Source organism: Lepisma saccharinum, chromosome 1 (assembly GCF_977018435.1).
Source record: "Lepisma saccharinum chromosome 1, izLepSacc3.1, whole genome shotgun sequence".
In the NCBI taxonomy this organism is placed as follows: domain Eukaryota; kingdom Metazoa; phylum Arthropoda; class Insecta; order Zygentoma; family Lepismatidae; genus Lepisma; species Lepisma saccharinum.
In genome coordinates, this window is record NC_139229.1 from 20395528 (window position 1) to 20416003 (window position 20476).

General features: G+C 39.3%; 1 protein-coding gene across 1 annotated transcript in view; it reads left to right on the top strand.

Moving 5' to 3' along the window:
* LOC145993428 (tubulin polymerization-promoting protein homolog) overlaps window positions 1-20476 on the top strand; it is a 67109-nt gene that overhangs the window by 22209 nt on the left and 24424 nt on the right. The window lies entirely within an intron of this gene.

A 20476-nucleotide genomic window follows, 5' to 3' on the forward strand; every position in this document is an offset into this window, starting at 1 on the left:
ACTACCTAATATTAAAATGGCCATAAGTTATGTGGAGAAAGACTACCTGATATTAAAATGGTCGTAAGTTATGTGGATTGACTGATTGATTGATTTGTTGTTTTAAGTCCACTTTATGCACAGTAAGGTTGATCGGGACTGGACCTACAGTTTAAAGTGGGATCCGAACCACTATGTGCCTCCACCGGGTATGGAACCCGGGACCCCTTGATTACAAGACGACGACACTACTACTGCGCCATCAGGGAGGCCACATAAGTTATGTGGAGAAAGACTATCTGATATTAAATTGGTCATAAATTATGTGGAGAAAGACTACCTGATATTAAATGGTCATAAGTTATGTGGAGAAAGACTACCTCATATTAAAATGGTCATAACTCATAAGTTATGTGGAGAAAGACTACCTGATATTAAAATGGCCATAAGTTATGTGGAGAAAAACTACCTGATATTAAATTGGCCGTAAGTTATGTGGATAAAGACTACCTAATATTAAAATGGTCATAACTCATAAGTTATGTGGAGAAAGACTACCTGATATTAAAATGGTCATAAGTTATGTTCAGAAAGACTACCTAATATTAAAATGGTCATAAGTTATGTGGAGAAAGACTACCTAATATTGAAATGGTCATAAGTTATGTGAAGAAAGGCTACCTGATTTTAAATTGACCATAAGGTATATGGAGAAAGACTATCTGATATGAAATTGATCATAAGTTATATGGAGAAAGACTATCTGATATTAAAATGGTCATAAGTTATGTTGAGAAAGACTACCTGATATTAAAATGGTCATAAGTTATGTGGAGAAAGACTACCTAATATTAAGATGGTCATAAGTTATGTGGAGAAAGACTATCTGATATTAAAATGGTCATAAGTTATGTGGAGAAAGACTACCTGATATTAAATTGACCATAAGGTATGTGGAGAAAGACTACCTGATATTAAAATGGCCATAAGTTGTGTGAAGTAAGGCTACCTAGTATTCTACACACGCGCAAGTCCTGAATGCAAGCTCTTAACCTTCGAAGCTCGGGGCAGTGTTGCTTCCGTAAAAACGACCAGTCACGACATGGATCTATACTTAATCGTTGAGTAAAGAACACAATCAGTTCTTCTCAACCTTCGCTGCAAGATCGCCTGACACGGCAAGAGAGAGTTAACGAGAAGAAAACTCTTACATCTTTTACATCCAACACGCGGGTGGTGCAAGAGAGAATGACAGGAAGGGCGTGTAGTTCAAGGGACGCTCCTAAAATATTTGGACTGAAAATGGAGAAACACATACCATAAAAAACTATTTTTTTTGTGGTTGTGCACATTTCTCGTTCTAAATACAGACAAAACGAATTGATTGAGTGAAATTAAAATTATTGGTGCATCAACGTGAAGGTTACTTGCCCCTGTCATGTTGTATGGGACAAACGCCTTATCAACAAGACGGAGTTTATGCACAGATAGGCTAACAGGGACTTGACCTACAGTTTAATGCGATCCGAATCACTTTGTGCCTCCACCGGGTATCGAACCGGATTCCTTGATTACAATGCGAAGACGTTACCACTGCGCCATCGGGGAAACCCTTTATCGACAGCACATAGGGTAGCCCTTCTGAATTAAAATAAGCTGTCTTCATTAATTAATACAAACTGTATATAGTAATAATAAAGAGAGTAGTATAATCTTGAAACTCATGCCTTGTTCAGTCTATAGAGAATATTCCATGCATGAATGTGTGTTGGGTGTGGCCGGGGGGGGGGGGCTGTATCGTTTTCATTACTTTTTGACTTACTTTTTTTTTACGTATTTTGTGGATTACTACACACATATTATAAAAGTCGTTATGTACAGTAACGGATTCTTCTTGGGTATATCAAGATCAACCTGATTGGAAATCAACGGGGTCCATTATTATCCACAATTATCTGTAACTGTACAACTTCAATTCAATCGTGGAGTTTGCGAGCTGGATGTACATGATATTTTCACACAAACTCCTTCCCCCAATGAAATCTTAGGTACGCCATTGAGTCGTAGGATCGATCTTTACTGTTCACCTGAAGGAAAGAAAAGAGGCACTATGTAGCAGCGTTTAAACAGGAAAACATTAAACAATTAGTATTGCTGCTAATGAAGAGTTCGATATTTTTTGCTTTAAGTCCACTTTATGCACATATAGCCTATTGGGACTGGGCCTACAGTTTAAAGTGTGATGAAAAATACTATGGACCTCCACTGGGTATCGAACCCGGGATTACAAGGCGACCTCCTTACCATTACGTCATTGTGCTAATGAAGAGCCATTATTACTAATATTTAGATAATTACAATACACGAGTCTTACCCATTGGGTTACCCTAGCCGCAACGGTACCGAGGCAAAGCAAGTTTTTTTGCATCGTTGCCAGTCTGAAAAAAAATTGTGAAAGTTCCGAATTGAACGATGACCCACATGCATTGAGAGGATAATTTGCAGGAAACAATGCGGCAGTCCCTACGCCTTTCCGGTCGACACGCCAGGCTAAATAAATCATCGACTCATCATCGCATCCCCCCTCCGCCCAAAACGCCACGAAGCGTAATAAATTGAAACAATGCCACTAATACAGTAGCCCCTCGTGACCGCAGAATTACAGCACTTTTCCATCCACAGCAACGATTTACGGGGCTCCAATCTATCATGAACGTCGGCGACTTTCTTTAGGTCGTCTACTGCTGTGTCCATTTGGTCAACCGCACCTGTGAAGCTGAGTTTGGAAGATAAATGGGGGAGGGGGAAAAATAAGCATTCGCAAACATTGTCCAACAGTGAGATAACTTCCGTAACATCTCCGGCTGTTATGCATTTGCAGCTTTCAAGCGAGTCATAACTTCTCAAGCCACCAACCAGTAATCGAGCAGCTGACGTCATCATGTATTTAAATGAAACTATTTATATACATGAAACATTTTGTTGTGTAAATTCAGTTTTTATAGCATTGCAAGTTTATTGACGAATAGCGTACACTTCTCAATAACGGACATTTGGACGTTTCCCATAGAGAAGCCCCACTGTATATCTTCAGCATTAGACATCTTCACGACAGTTATGCTATTTGAATTGAAATACGTACGTACCTATATAAATACCTAAGGTAGCTGAGCCAATGGTAGTCCATGTTCCCAAGGTGTCCCACGTTACGAAAATCATATTAGTATTTAACACAGCTAACAAATGACACTATATTAATATACCCAGTACCCCTCAGGTGCACCATGAAGAAAACGAACTGTCTCGGGTTGCCAGCAGCCATTTTATTTAAGTTATTGTGAAACCCCTGGCGTCGTAGAGACTGCAGACCAGTCCTCCATGGAGGTCGGCTGTTCGTCGTTACTTAATTGTTCTAAAGAAGAAATGTAATTATATAATGCATGTTAACAATCAAAAGTTTGACGCCAAAAATTTTCTCTAATAAGATGTAGAAACGTGAATAAACATGTTTTTTTTAGCATTTTCTAAGCCGACTATAAGCCGTGGACCACCTTTGGGACCCATGGCCACCTTGGGAACAGATGTAACGGTTTTGTAATTCTTTTTTTTCTTTACGAGAAATGTTACAAAATATCCATTTGGTACACGTTGCTAATTAGTTATGGGAGTTGTTTATTTTAATTTCAGAAAATTATCCCTCATTAGAGATTTGTAAATTGCCCTAGAATTTTAACTAGGGTCACCTTTGGTTCACCTACCTTACTTAATGGCATCAAAATATTCGAGCCAACAGTCGAACCTTTGTCTATTGATTACGAGGGTGTAAGAGCTGATCCTTTCTAGAGACATACAAATGTCAACTTCACTTCCACGAAGAACAACACCCCGATCTCTATTTTGCAGACTAACGAGACTCTGGCGTCTAGACTCACAGCCAGTATACGAAAAACTGTTTTGGATACTAGAATATACGTAGTAGTGACCCGTTTTGTGAATATATTGTTGTTATGTGCACCGTGAAACTTAAGAAAAACTATGAGATAAAGCAACATGATTGCTATGCTGTTTCTGTGGCATTAGGTTTTTGTTGGTTACAACGTTGTGACCAGTTCAATTCATCTTGTCACCATCCACATCCACATCTTCGCGATTAGCAAAAGAAGAAAAATAAAGTAAAGTAAATCAGTCTACTGATGTAAAGATAAAATTTGGAATACTAAAAGACATCAAATATTATTTTGTATCAATATGAAGTATAGTTGGATATATCGCCCAAAAGTCAATGGTCATATATAGCACGTTCTGATTAGCATTAGTAGCATATCATACCACGGTTTATCCCACTAAGGAAACTTAAAATCATATTGGGGTGAAACAAGATGCGAGTAGCATGAGAATGTGGGAAATGGGGCTACACGTGCTTGCCTTCAGATCGTATCACCATTCTCCATGAATATTTATTGGTTTTTATTGTCACAGAACTTAAATATAGAACCAGCGACAGTAACCAATTGCTTGAAACAGGGACATCTGGGAGAACCATGATGAGGATGACGCTTGAAAATCGAACGGGGCTTCTGCCACCGAGGCAAATAATTTGATATCTGATCCTCGAAGGGAAGACGTTGATGGGTCACGGAAAACTGGCTATTCTTAGACCCGCTTTCCGGAGACTCGAAGAAAGGGGGCAGATTTATAATGCCGGCTGGGAGGGGTCGGAGTTTGAAAACTTGGCACGAAGCTCTCATCGCCAACACGACATGCTGTTGAAGGCTTCACGTACATCTCCAAAAGTTATGCATAAACTTGTTACGGATATTTTTCCTTAGGGGTGCAAATAACATCCGACAATCTTGTGGGGTTAAATTTCTCACACTACAAGAGGGGACAGTGGCGACTGTTGAATCTGAAGGATCTATGAATGCTTTTAAGACTGAACTACCACCAGTAGGAAATTACAGTCTTTGAGGCTAGCAAGTTACATGTAAAGAAGTTATAAGTAATCGTTACTTTCTCTACGTGTGTATCTTCATCAGTTTTATCCATTTATCCATCTTCGCGATTAGCTAAGCGTGGCAGAAAAGCGACGCTAAGTAACAAATATACATTATGTGAAAGTTAAATACTAAATGTTTCGTTTTTTACAACATAAAATATAATAAAATATTACTATAGATTAATTTCATACTTCTCAAGATTGCATATATTCGTATAAACTGTATGTAATATCCCTCAATTTTTACTCAAAATTTTCAATTGTATTATTGTTTAGGGTTGCTTTTTTTCACTTTTGGCTAATCACGAGATGAGGATGAATGATAATTGAATGAAATTGATAAGGGACACTCACAAAGAACACCCATGCCACGGTGGGATTTGAACCTGGGTACTTCGGCGGCGAGATCGCAAGTCCACCGAGCCTACTCAAGATTTTGTTAAGTATCCTTCATCAATTTGGAGAGGGGCCTACAGCAGCTTCATTAGCCGCTTCTTTGGATACGTCGTTGGCATTATCAACACCCAGAGATGATAGTGACCTCCCCGATACCCGGTAGCACTGGCGTACGCAGGATTTTTCTTCGGAAGGGGCTGCAACTGTAAAGGCGGATAGTGCATAGCATCGTTCTTGGGTGGCGGGGTACACAATAAGATATGTCGTATATTTGAAGCTTTTCACTCTATTAAAATTGTACTCGAAGGCAAAAATGGTAATCACAGGTCATTTTAAGGGAGATTTTTCGAGTTCTTAACGGATTTTCATTTGAAAGTTTTGATTTTCTCAAAATTTCGGGAGGGGCTGTAGCCCCCAGCTCCCCCTCTGCGTACGCCAGTGCCCGGTAGAGGCCCATAAGATTCGGATACGACTTTCAACGGTAGGTCCAGTCCCGATTAGCCTATCTGTGCACAAAGTGGAGTTAAAAACTCAAACTCGAACCTCGAGATGTGAAACCAAACCAGCGGAAAGCAGTGGCAGGTTAACACAATGAAGCCATTCTGTTGTCAAAGAGCAGAAAATTTATTTCGGTGCATGAGCTGCAGCAGTAGTCTTCCGCATTGGTTTCGTCAGTAGGAAATGGCCTTGAGGTTCCCCCATCCCCAACACACATGCTATAATGAGCAGAAGTAAACAAACTGGCACCCGCCCACACATACAATCCTAACGTTACGTCATTGTTGAAGTTAAACTTCCATTAACGATGCTGGGCTCGTATTCACCATTTCCAGGTTCCATTTTGTACTGCGTCACGCACGGGGCATGCTAAATAATGTTTCAAGTTCAGCTGATGGAAAGAAGAAGAAGAAGAAGAAAATCGTATTGCACGTTATGTCATACCTGCAGGAAGACTGTGGTTGTTGTAGAAAATGCCATTTCATGGTATAAATGGGGCAGGGAAGAGGAATTTACGCGTCAGCCAATTTTTGTTGTACACTCCTATCTTGAAATTCTTGACAATTTATAGTAATTCTGGTGTTAAATTTACCTATACACCGGAGGGGGAGAAGGGGGACAGAAAAATATACGTTACCACTACGCCATCGGGAAGGTCCGGCACATGTATGGGCAATTTCGTTATATAAATCGCCCCCCTTCGTGGCGCAGTGGTCAGAACAGCACGTTATGACGCAAAGGGTCTTGGGTTCGAATCCAGGCCTGGGCATGGCTGTTTGTGAATGTCCCTTCATCATCTTATCACTCATCCTCATCGTCGCGATTAACCAAAAGTGGCAGAAATGAGAAAGCAAATCAATAAATCAATCATTACGTCAATCTTACCTCGCCAAAATATATTTCAAGTCGGCGCTGTTTGGATAGGAACATCTTTAAGATTCAAATCCTATTAATTTTACTCCACCTGTGAATTCCTTTTCGCTTTTTAAATCCAAAATGTGTTGAAATTATCAGAAAAATACAGAGGTTACGTAATATGCCAAATGCGCGTTATTTTGCAACTTCGTAGGCATCAAAAACATGTTTAGGATGTATTAATGCACATATATAAACACTTTCTTTCAACAATTAATGTTTTTCATTGTTGCGTTTGTGATAATCTAGGTCCCTATGTTTTGTTAGATTTAAGCCATCCTTGGAAGGGCAACCGCTCAAATTAGATGTCAAGGGAGCGGATTACTATTAACTATGACGTCAACCGACGTAGTTGCAGACTTCTCAGAGGGGCAATTGTCCCTCAGAATCTCTTTAATCCGCCCAAGGACTAGGAGAATGATCGGGGGAAAAGTACACAAATCCAATTTGCCCAAGTGGATGGACCGAGGGCGTGTTGGTTGTATTATTGATCTGTGAAGAAGGATCCATATACATTCTCTGCCTTACACAGTAAGATTCGTTTTTCCATTTCCCAGCATCCTAGAAGTTAACAGATGGGTGAGGAATAGCTTCCGGTCTAATATACACACTACGCATCGCAATATTTAATGTCATTAATTTTCAATGTAGGCAGCAGCATCCTGATCATGGACGCCAGCAGAATGTTTTTCAAGGGAGTCAAAATCGAAAGATTGGGTCCTTGAGATATATATCTTCAAATAAGTTATTTGTCTTGAGGGAGAGAGAAGAGAGAGAGATGGAAGAAGCGGTATAGAATGAGAGAAAGGAAGAGAATTAACGAGCCAGACAGACACACACAGAGAGAGAGAGAGAGAAGAGAGAAACCGGTGAGGGACATAAAGAAAGAGAAATAAAGAAGCTAGACCAATGGTTCTCAACCTTTTTCAGTCCGGGACTCACCTTGAAGGATATTACACTGTATTGGATCAATAAGCATGGGTGCCGGCAGAATTACTTGTAGGGTGTGCACCCAGTTTATAATCATATTTTTGCTAACATCGGTTACTTTAAGAAGCCCTCTTTTATGCTTACTTAAAAAAATTACACACACTTCATTCGTAAATATGTAATTTACAAGACTAATTTAATCTAGTCTAACATCTAACTAAACACATGCTGAAATTGAAAACATTTTTTTACTCACCAAACTAATGCGACGGTTGGGGCAGCCTTTTCCCCATAAGCTGGAGTATGTTGGGTTCAATGCTGGTTAACTTGAGTCGTAAATCTGAGTGCGCGTCAAGTCTATTTCTGTACCTGATTTTCACCTGAAGCAGAGATGATAATCCCTTTTCACACAAGTATGTGATGGAGAACGGCATGATCAACTTTAATGCCTCATCCGAATGGCGGTCGGAAATATCAAGCGACACCTTAAGTCGACATGCATGTGACACACAAATAATTAAGAACTCATTCCTGCGACCGAAACGAAAATGACAAGTATCCGATTCTCTCGAGTTAAACATCAGAGCGCGAATAACAGAAATGTAGAGTTTAGATTACGTACAACACGGGTTGAATTTATATTGTTAATATATCGTAGTAATTTAAATATAATAGGTTTTTAAGACACGGTAAATACATTTTCGAGCCCGACTTTTGCGACCTACCAAACGCTCCCTCGGGACCCAGTAGTGGGTCACGCCCCATAGGTTGAGAAACGATGATGCTAGACAAACACACATACGGAGAGAAGAGAGTGGGGAATAAAGAAGCGAGGGAGATAGAGAGAAATAGAGAAGCGAGAGAAAGACAAGAGAAATATAGAAGTACAACACGCAGGGAGAGAGAAAGAGCGAGAGGAATAGGGATGATCGATAGATAGAAAGGGGAAGGTAGTTACAGAAAATAGGAGGGGAAAACATTAAAAAAGAAAGATCAAGAGGAGAAGAAGTAAACACGATCGAGGAGGTACTTTCAACCGAGAAACAAAATCAGATGCTCGTAGACGTGTTTGCCGACCTCCGTAGTGGAGTGGTTAGAACAGCGCGCTATGACGCCGCGCGTCTCGGGTTCAGATCCCTGTCTGGGCATGAGTGTTCTTTGTGAGTGCCCGTTCATCATAAACTTCATCATATCATCACTAGTCCTCATCTTCGCAATTAGCCAAAATGTGCAGAAGAGCGAAGTCAAATAAACCAAATCAATCAATCAAAGACGTGTGGAGACGAGATCGGGACAAGCGCTTTAAAACCTAGAGTAGACAGAGCTTGGAGTATCTCTCGTGACATTGATAAATTAGAATATATGAAATAGGAACATTTTGCCCGAAAATTAAATGTGGTGGTTTACTGTGAGATATACTAGGGGTGACTGTAGCGGAGATTTGGGTGCCAAAACTTGCGGAGCAAGGACAGTTTACTTTATCTTGGTAGACAAGACGAAGAGTGACAGTTTCGCATCAGGTGTACATTTATACACGTATCAATACCATCGGAATGGGCACTGATACTCGGACTATACAAGAGAGTATGAATTTCTCCCCATGTTGCAAGTGGAAGCGGTTTCTTCACTTGATTATTAAGCAAGATTCTATATTTGAAAAATATTGTGAATAAGAATTTACAGAATTCCAGGCACGCAACAACTTTTAAGTTACGGCTAATGAAATGTGAGTTTCGACTTTTCCTACGACAACTGAAATCTTCAACGTGTCCTCTTTCCGTTCATATGTTTTTCTACGCAATCGGAAGTTTGGTATTCCCAAGAGAACAAGTAAAGTAATACTCCTATAAGCATAATGCTGGGGAGGGACTGCTTAGAACCTCGCGTCTGGCTGGACATTGAAACTGTTCCTCGTGTTGCCCCCCCCCCACGCCCCTCTCCCTAATCGCCGCCAGTCACTGACAGATTATTTACAGAAATGTTGTTATATGTTCTGAGATGCGATGTCCCTTCCACCGTCTCTAGTTTTGAGGTCCAATGCAGTAAGCTCCTCAGATAAAACTGCGCACAGAAAGCATTAAATTTAATCGATTGACTTCTCCAGTTTTTTTCGTACCAATCATGAGTCTGGAATAAAGGGGGAAAATTATTTCGTGTCTGACATGAACATTGCACAAACTCTTGAAGCAATATATTACATGGCGAGAATTGATTCATGATAGGGTCAGTCACATGGAATGCCTCTGGGCTTAGTTGCGTGATCAGTAGCTTGACGTGCTATTTAACCAACATGTTTACAATGTGATTACTCTAGCTGGAAGACAAACAAAATTCCAGGTTTCCAACATAAATTTCCAATTCGTTCTTTTTTTAAAATGCTTCTTACAAAAGTAACTAACTAACTAACTAACTCTCTAGCCTTCTTAAACCCGAAGGTTCATGGCTGTAGCAACACAGACCTTCCATCTTTCCCTATATTGAGCAAGATCTATATACTCTTTTCCATCCCTACCGATTTCCTTTAGGTCCATCTCAACGTTGTCCCTCCATCTTCGTCTGGGCCTTCCTACAGGTCTCTTACCATCAGGTTTCCCAACAAGAATCGTGTAAACTCCTCTTTCCTCTCCCATTCGTGCCACATGGCCTGCCCACCTAAGTCTTCTTGATTTAATCATTCTAATAATATCTGGACATGAATACAAATTATGTACTTCTAAATTATGTAACCTTCTCCACTCACCTGTCTCTTCATCCTTTTTAGGTCCAAATATTTTCCTAAGGATCTTATTTTCAAATACTCTCAATTTATGCTCCTCTTTCAATGTAAGGGACCAAGTTTCACACCCATATAATACTACAGGCAAAATTACTGTTTTGTATATTTTAACTTTTAGTTTCTTAGATATTGCAAAAGTAGTGCAAAAATTTGATCTTAGCCTTTGCCCTGTTGTTCCATTTCTGAATATGAATATCTGAATAAGATATCGTAGCATTGCATGTGCGCAGAAGTTGAGGAAAATTGTGCTTTCTTGCATGGGCATCCTGCATTTAGGTCTTAATCAGTACCTCAACATTTTAACATTATCCATAATTTATTTTGGAACTGTACGATTAACTAATAACATAGGCAATAAAGAATCGAATCATGCTTGGGTATTCGTATGCAAGAATTATAATTGAAGGTAGTTTACAAGATTATCTAATTTGACACCTGTCCGCAATTTTATGTGAAACAGGAATTCCCGTTTCGCATAAAAAAGTTGAAAGGAAAATATTTAAAATAAGGACAATTTGCTCTGCCGTTATTGTTTCCTAGGAAGAGCACGTAGTCCGGGAGGGGAGGGGGGGGTGACTCCAAAACCTTACAAATGTTTCGTTGGGTTGGAAACAGTGTCTAATGAGAGAGAGAGAGGGACATATAGACAGAAAGAGACTGGTAATTAATTATACTTCTTCCTTAACAGGATTAAACATCTTGCACAACAAGTTGTAATATACTGAGATATTTATTTTCAGGGCTTGTACACAACACTTTTTCGCCTCTATTTGGCGGCTGCTGATAAGGGATGAGTCCCCCCGAAATAAAACCATGGGTACGGGCCAGTCCCTATAGGTATAAGTTTTGTGTGCATAGGGTTAATTATTTTATTAAGAATATAACTGTAATATATTTTTGTTTAATACAAGCAAAATTACAGTTTTAACTGTGACAATTGCACCTTTAACCTTCACTGATGCATTTCGAATTCTGTATGTACGGGGCCCTATTGGAACGAATGAGCAAAACGATTGATTGATTGATATTTTTATTATGGGCATTTCAGCCCACAGGCTTTTTATGCCCGTCACACAATACGGGGAGAAACCCCATAATTAAAACAAAATTGAGGACATGCCCCAACAACGAAATGAAATAGGTCTGTTAAAAACTTTCCAGCTAGAGAAAAATATGTCAGAGTTTGTAAATAATATTATTCATATCAGTGAGATGATGCTGATCCTGGAGTTGGCAACCTGATTTCTTATGAGTTGGCAACCTGATTTCCTATGAGTTGGCAACCTCATTTCTTAGGAGTTGGTATTTTTTTCTATTTATAGCCTAGGACCACGTGACATTGTGAGATAGCCCAGATCTTGGATTCAGTATACGCCACTGCTAAAACTATACTGTCTCCGAGGACTAAAATCCTTAGCTATTAAAAACTGAGGCTATACATGGGCACTCAGCGCACACAAGGACAAAGACAAGACAACACAACTCCGTAGTGGATTATCTTGGCTAGCGATGCAGGCGCCAGAGCCTCGTTGGCCTGCAAGAAGCAGTTACCGGAGTGTAAAACTGCTTTTGGGTAAAACGAGCAGATAGACCGGAGCCTTCGTTTGAGACTCTGGATCGCATACTAGCAAAATTACAGAATTGACGTCTGTCGAGTCACAAGGGAGGACATATCGAACATTTGTAAGGTGGGTTAAAAACTTGGATATTTGCTCTATTCACTGATGACTTGGCCTCTGAGCAACCGATTAATGAAATCCCGGAGGGAATTATGAAACATCCTGTACAAAATAACATTGATTTTTAGCATAATGAAGACATGTATTTACATATAAATCTGTTCATATCAATACAACGGAGTGATGTATCTGTGGTGGAGAGACAACGGCTAATCCTTTTTATATAAACCTTGAACAATACAAACACAGTGTTCATGTACTGTCGCTGTCCAGGTTGGAGCGTACAAAGCTTGAAATCGTTTTCTTCTCACTCAGATTATATCAACCCTGCTAATTTGCAATTCATAGTAGGTCGCAGCCACACGCAAAGGTGCCACAAATATCGGTCAAGCACGCCGCTGCGGCCTCGTGTCGACAGTGCTGAGTTTACAATGCTCTGCGACAAAATAATATTTAAACTGCTTACTCTTGATTTATGAAAATGTACAATGTGTGGTTGGTTATTATTATTATCTTTATTTCGATCAGCATACAGATTAATATTCTCACTTTATTTCGGTACATTGTATTGTATTTTATGAAATGTATGTACAGATATAAAACACAAAGTAGGTCCGCTCTTGTATTCCATTATTATACTGATAATATTACTATTATTATTTATAAAGTAAGTAGGTAAATATTAGATAAATACATTTATAATGTTGATTGATTGATTGTTTAATTTTACTTCTCTTTTCTCCCACTTTTGTCTAATCGCAAAGATCATGATGAATTGTTGCGATATGATGAAATTAAGCCGCATTGTAAGGAGGAGTTGATTAGCACAGTGCGTTACGACGCCAGGGGTTCCGGGTTCGAATCCTGGACTAGGCATGGATGTTTGTGAGTGTCCATTCATCAATTTCACCATATCATCACTCATTCCCATCTTCGCAAATTAGCCAAAAGTGGCACAAGAAGCTAAGTAAAATAAAGCAAATCAATCAAGTTTACCGTAATTGCAAAGTTAGCACACTAGTGGCAACTGTGCTGCGTGGTTGCATACGTTCAGGATAAAATTTAGTTTCTCCAGGGTTTGTGGCGTCAAGACGAGAGATCACAAAGAAAGACGTCATTGAGAAAAGCAGTTTCCTTTAAATATCTCCATACGCCATGAAAGTCTGTGCTGTAACGCACTGTATATGTCGTTTATGTACATTCCAGAGCTCGGTTGTCGAGACGAGACCGAGACAGGCACTGACAATCGAGACAAGCACTTTGCACAGTGGTTTGAATCCCACTTAAAACTGCAATTCCAGTCCCGATTAGTCTTCACACGAACGATTGGGTTCCAAAACTAGGGTCGGGGGGGGGGGGGGCAAGGACAATTTACTTTCCCTTGGTAGATAAGGTTTAGCATAGTGCGGGGGCCAAAGTGGCAAGGGCGGGGGGCAACTCCACCCCACCCCCACCCCCAATCTCCGCCTTTGACAGTAACAGTTCAGTGAAATCAACACTCTTCGTGACAAAAGCAAGAAAAACGTTTTTGCATCCGTTACACGCGGCACGTTCTCGATCGTGCAACGTTGTTGAACGAATCGACCGCCTGATGACCGGAAATTATTTCAGATAAGGAAAGAGAATAGAGGAGCGGATCAGCGCTGGTAGGATTACCAGGGCGTTGGAAGAAACAGAAACCAATTCAAGGTTGCACAACTAGGTTATTGACTTTACAATGCAGTAATTTTAAAGTCTACAAGACCAGAGCATATAGTGGGCCATTGAATGCAAGATTAAGGTGACCACTCACCAGACGTCTCGTATTAGCTCGGACAGTCCCCTCTTTTTTTAGTTTCTGTCCCGATTTTTTAAACGTAATACGGGACCTCAAAATGTTCCTCTTTTGTGACGGATTTATCGGCATAGAATTACTACAACAATGCACCTCCTCTACTATTACTATGATGAACAGTGGCATTATTGGGTAGAAATTATTTTACATTTCAATGTCAACAATATACCATATTCAAATTTTCTTAAAATATTGGAGTTTCCTCTCTGTTTACCTGGAACTAATACCTCCACTGAACGAGTGTTTTCCTTCATGAACGGTTTGTGGACAAGTGACAAGAACGCTCTTTAAGTACAAACTTTGGAAGCTATGTTGATTAAAATGGTGAACTTTAATCACAGGTGTGTAAACTTTTACGAAATGTTATTTGAAAAGAAGGATGCAAGGAAGAAGATCCATTAGAATGGCTTTTAATTCTAAAGGACTGCTTGGTTGGAATGCAGTGCATATTACCACATTATGTAAGTTATTTACACTATTTATTTATTTAGTTTTCAAACATATAATACGTATTTATGACGAAACATTTTCTATTAAAATGTGTATATTTTGCAGTCCCGTTTTGTTAATCAAAAGATTAAAAATGTTCCGTTTTGTTGTTTTAAAAATCTGCTCAGCTTATCAAAGAATCTTCATTATTGTTACACCCTATCAAGGGACATGAATTCAGTGCCGGTGGTAAGGGACCAGCAGATACTGTGACGCGAGGGTAGATTTAGGAGAAAATTCTCAAACTGTTGGTTTCGTATCATAGTTATTAAGGAACCTTTGTTCTAACTATTGGTGATTCTGTACAATTCAAAAAGAGATGAATTTTTAAATGATGAAGTTGAAAAACTCAGTGTGGCCACTCAATCTAAATAGGGGGCAGGAGGTGCCCAGAGGAGGAGATATGGCGTCGTCATTTTTTAAAAAAATAATTTAAGGAGATTTCCTTAAAATATATATTTTTTAAATATGTGTAAAAGAAGTTTAAACTTTGGCACCAATCAGCATCCCGTGCACGAGCCTGGGAGAGGAAGGAATCAGAATATATATATATATACAGGGTGTCATTTTAATGGCGCCCACGGACCACGGAAACGTACAGAAGACATCAAAACAAAGAACTTTTCTCAGTAACATTTTTCTCGTTGGTGCGTAGTTTCGGCGCTACAGTCGCCCAAAAAAGCACATTTTGCCGCCTGAATGCTGGCAACCACACACAACATTTGATTGCATTTGTGACGTCATATCCCGTCGTGAAGCGATGCGTTCCAGGGTTGCCAGGAACACACATATTCTGTGAAAAATGATATAGCTACAATCAGCCACATTATGTACCGTAAAACAAGACGAGAAAACACGTTCTGTAACCTAACAGGAAGTAAACAAACGATACGAAAAATGGTAGAAATAAAATAGAACTCAAGTGGAAGTGGTCATATCGAATTTTGCTTCAGTTTACATGTCAAATATTTGCAAATCTAGTTACCAAGTTGGCATCTACAATTTAGTCTATCCACTTCGTCCTTCTGATACTAGTTGTCTGTGACACAGTGAAACAGAACAGATGACAAAATACAAATGAAAAAACTCAAAATTCCAAATTTAAGCAACACATAGGCTAATATAATGTATATTCAGGGCATTATGAGGCAAGTGGCAAAAATCGTTGAAAATACAGGGATATATGTAGTAGTAATACAAGCTCTCCGACGACTGTGTTTATCCATGCACCGGATACACATGTAATAGTTGCAGCTGTGAACAGGGCATTCGTTACTGATTCATCATAAAATTGTTACTGTGGTTGTACGTGTTTTAGCCGTAATGTAACAACGTGAACCTCGGATACTTCCCTTATCAGTACAAAAGTACGACATGGCATCTGGACACAAACCTGTAGATATTAACCTTTCAACGACTTTGCAAATATTTGACATGTAGTTGGGCGTAAACGGCCACATGTAAGCTGTAAGTCCAATAACATTTATTGTTGTTGATATTTGACATGTAGGCTGAGACAAAATCCGATACTGACACTTCATTTTCAATACGTTTTGTACCATTTCTCATATCGTTGGTTCACTTCTCCCTTCCCCTGAGATGACTGCTGATCTTCTGGCTGGTAGGCTATGATTTTCAGTCTACTGGACGCGTTTCTCGCTTTGTTTTACAGCTAATAATGTGGTTGGTAGTTTGTAATTTTTCACAAAATTTGCGTGTTCCTTGCAACCCTTCCGTGTGCTGTTTCACCGTAGGAAATGACGTCACAGATACGATCAAATGTTGTGTTGGGTTGCCAGCATCCAGGTGGCAAAACGGTCTTTTTTGAACGGCTGTAGCGTCGAATCGACGCACCAACGAGAAAAATGTTACTGAGAAATGTTGTGTGTTTTGATGTCCTCTATACGACTCTGTGGTCCGTGGGCGCCATTAAAATGACACCCTGTATATATATATATATATATATATATATATATATATATATATATATATATATATATATATATGGATAAAAGCAAGGAGGGCCAGAAGGGCTAAGTAAAAATCAAAGAAGGTAAAAGGAAACACTCAACGGACAGTAGAAAAATTTTGAATTTTTCTACTGTCCGGTGAGTGTTTCCTTTTACATTATTTGATTTTTATATATAGGTATATATATATATACGGTATATACCTTTAGTAATTAACTTGCTTTAATCCATTAGATGAAGAAAAGGGGGTTTAAGGGGAAGGCAGATCAAGTAAAATGGTAATTAATGCTTTAAAAAAGTAATAGGATAGTAGTAGACACGCTGGCGTAATTGTAATTAAATACTTTATGGGGATTATGACGTCATTTGGGGGACGCCATTGGCCTTGGGGGCACCTCTGGCCATGCTGCACAATTTGAAATGCATTTTCCACACTATCGTACACCATATAGCAAAAAACTACCAATCGTGACGCACTACGAAGCTAGAGGTCAAGGTTGGATTTAGGGGAAGGGTCAGTGGGGACAGGGTCCCCTTTGAGTATGCTAATAAAAAGACTCTTCAGTTAAAATAAAATACGCGTACTTTCATTATATTTTGCAGACAAAGCTGCACCAGGCTAAAGTTTCGAACTGAATTTGTAATCATTCATTGTTTAGTCTTAGCTTGAGGATTGGAAGTGACGTCTGAACACATCTTTACACCATTTCTATCGTTTAAGAACGTAACGGGAAATTCACTGTTCGCATGTATCGAATACTTTTCTCCAGTGAAGATACCAACTTCACTGATTGTTACTTGGAGGTTGGCTTGCTTAAACTTGAAAGGTTTCCGACGTAAGGAAGAGCAAAACCATCTGTGGCATCTCTTTCTTTACGGCCTTGTCAGAAATAGAACCTGCCACACGATTTCCCCGCAGTTCGTCACAAAAACTTGTCTAAGAGGAAATATTCGCTTCCAAGAAAGTTTTTCTTCGTGTTCACTTCTCTAGTTATGCGCATGCGTCGTATTAAGAAGGAGCGAATGACAATGATAACCAGGAACCGGATTTATATGTAAATACATATTTATGTATGAAGCTGAAATCAGTTATATTTTGTTGCGTATCATGGAACGTTGACGTAGACTCGAAAAATTCAGTTCTTGTTTTCCATATTTGTGCATATATTAGATTTTGGCTCATATTTTAGTTATTTTTACATATTATTTCCATATTTCAGAACATTTCTCAACATGCCCCATTTCACTGAAAGAATTGGGTCAATTTCTTGCGATTAACTGACGTATTTGAAACACACTCCCATTAGTTATTGCGACATTGAACGCAGTTTTAGTCAATATAAATTCATCTTAAAAACACGTTCGAACACTTACAACAAAATTTCATTGTTTTGGAAACAGAAAATGAAAACACATTTTGTGTTGTTTTACAATTTATTTCAATGTAAGCATACTCTATTTTATGTAGCTCGTGTAGCGTCTTATATTATTAAAAACGTAATTTTTTGCTAATTTTATGTCCATATTTAACTCCATATTTACATATTTAGCACATGCGTTCACTGGTCATCTTTTTTTTTTAACGTTTCTCTGTTGTAATCGGTTCATTCGTGCAGCTGCTAGGTGGTTATTTAATGTCGCCTCTGGTATCTCTTTAAACCAACCGCTAAGCTAAGGAAATGATGAAACGAAGTGGATGATTGGTAGAACAAACACTATAATACGTCCATTCATTAATCGGGATTCGAACATTAAAACCTCTGGTTTCGTTTCGCTGACCACTTCGCCAAAGAGGCTGGCAATCATCTGACCAGGATCATGCTTGTTACAAAGTTGACCTACACCTCGTTAATATACGTACAGTCACCGGCAAAAAGGGACACCTAGATCCTGAAATACTCGCTTCCCTGCAATGCGTTATGTGTATTGCCTAACTCTACGGCGCTGGTAAAAGTTGCCATTGAAAGTTTGCTGTTACAATCCACTTATCGCCTTAGAGTTAGGCAACACACATAACGCCTTCCAGGAAATCGAGTATTTCAGGATCTAGGTGTCCCATTATTATTGCCGGTGACTGTACATTCATTAAAATTTGTTTCAAGTCCACTTTATACACAGATACAGTTTAAAATAAGATCTGAACCACTACATACCTTCTGCTGTCGAACCCCTGACCGCTTGATTACATTATTACAACAACGCCACTGGGGAAGTCACTTCCGGCTTGTAACAGCCCCATAGATTTTCAGTGGTATTGTTACATCCCAGAAGTGTTCATGATAAAGGCGCCCGCAGGAGGGGCAGAGGGGGCTCTTCTCCCCTGAGATAACTGAGACACGATCATTTAATTCGAAGGGTGAAATTGTAGCCATATTTTATTTCAAATTTGTTTTCTGGGATTTAAAGGCTGAAAGCAGTGTCGGCAATTAGGGGGGCATGGGGGCAGCCTTCCCTCTTTTTGTCACTTTTGCCCCTCGCCAAAGGAAAGTAAACTGCCCTTGTCAAAGTTTAAAGTCGTCGTTGAAGTATAAACAATTTAATAATAATAAAAATGTGACATTTTGACATTTTGTTATGCGATTCCATACTGCACAATTCAGTAGGCGCGTAAGTTAGAGTTTGGCATTCCTAGAGTCTAGTCCCGATTAGCTTCTCTGTGCTATAAATTGACTTGAAAACAAACGAGCTTTGAACGTATGTTAGGTTTTTCGTGCGAAACACTTTCCTATTTTCAAATTTCCACTATTGCAAGGTTGTACAACAGATAAATAGGTTCTGTATGACGTTCTTCGGTAAATCTTCTGTAAGGACCTGTCATGTTGATAGCGGAAGGATTTTCAAGGCGATGAGTAGAGAAGCGAATAAATAAAAGATAACGAATTTCGATTAAATTCTTGAAGAGCTTCACCAGACAATCTTCATATGGTGGCGCATTATCTTTATAGTCAGCGTATCGTAAAGTCGGGTAAGGTATGCGAGAAATTTCTACATCCCATGATTGGAATTGTACACTCGCTTCACGTAGTACTACATGCAATTCACTGCTTTACAGAATATTTTTGTCCCTTGTTGATCGAACCGCACCTTAGACAACAATGCTGTTTAAAGTAAAGATTGTTTTAATTGTAGTTTATGATTTTCGTATGTTACGTCGCTTTTCTTATTTTTTACGCTAATCGCGACGATAAATTATAATTGGATAAGATTTGTGTTAGGAGAGTCATAAAGAAACACCAATCTATACGTACGAGCTGGGATTCGATAAAAAAAACAAAAAAAAAACACTTCAGTGGAGCACAATTTTATGCTCGGATACGCTAATCGGGACTGTGCCTGCAGTTTAAAATGGGTGTGAATCACTCAACCGCATCTTCAGCTGAAATCGAACTCAGCGGAGGTCAAGGTTTGATCTTACTTACACATTCCCCGATGGTTTGATTGATTCATTGATTGATTTGCTTCATTTTCCTTTGCTTTTGTGTCTCATTTGGCTAATTTGCAAAGATGATGATAAGCGATGATATGATGAAATTGATGAATGGACTCTCACGAAGATCCATGCCCAGGCCGGGATTCGAAACCAGGACCCTTGGCGTCGTAGCGCGGTGTGCTAACCACTCCGCCACGGTCTCCTGGAACCTGAGGATTAAAGTAACGAGTATTTTTTTAAAAAAACTTTTTATGCTGCCTTCCCCCGAAGTAAAGCTCTAAGTTCAATTCTGTCCTCCCCTTCCAAAGTTAGGTCCCAATTTTCGCCTATGATGATAATAATAATACATTAAGAATAAAATTGGTTAATTTCCAATAGTTTATAATTATAATTATTATTGCATAATAATAATCATAACCATGATAACAGTGGCGCAACCACAGGGGGGGAGGGGGCATTGCCGCCCAACCTTGGACCAATATGAGTTGTGGGGGGAGGGGCAAACATTGACAGCCAAGTGTACCTGCAAGGAGCAATTACCGCCCACAACTTCAAATTTTATGCAAATAAAAATACTTTTCAAA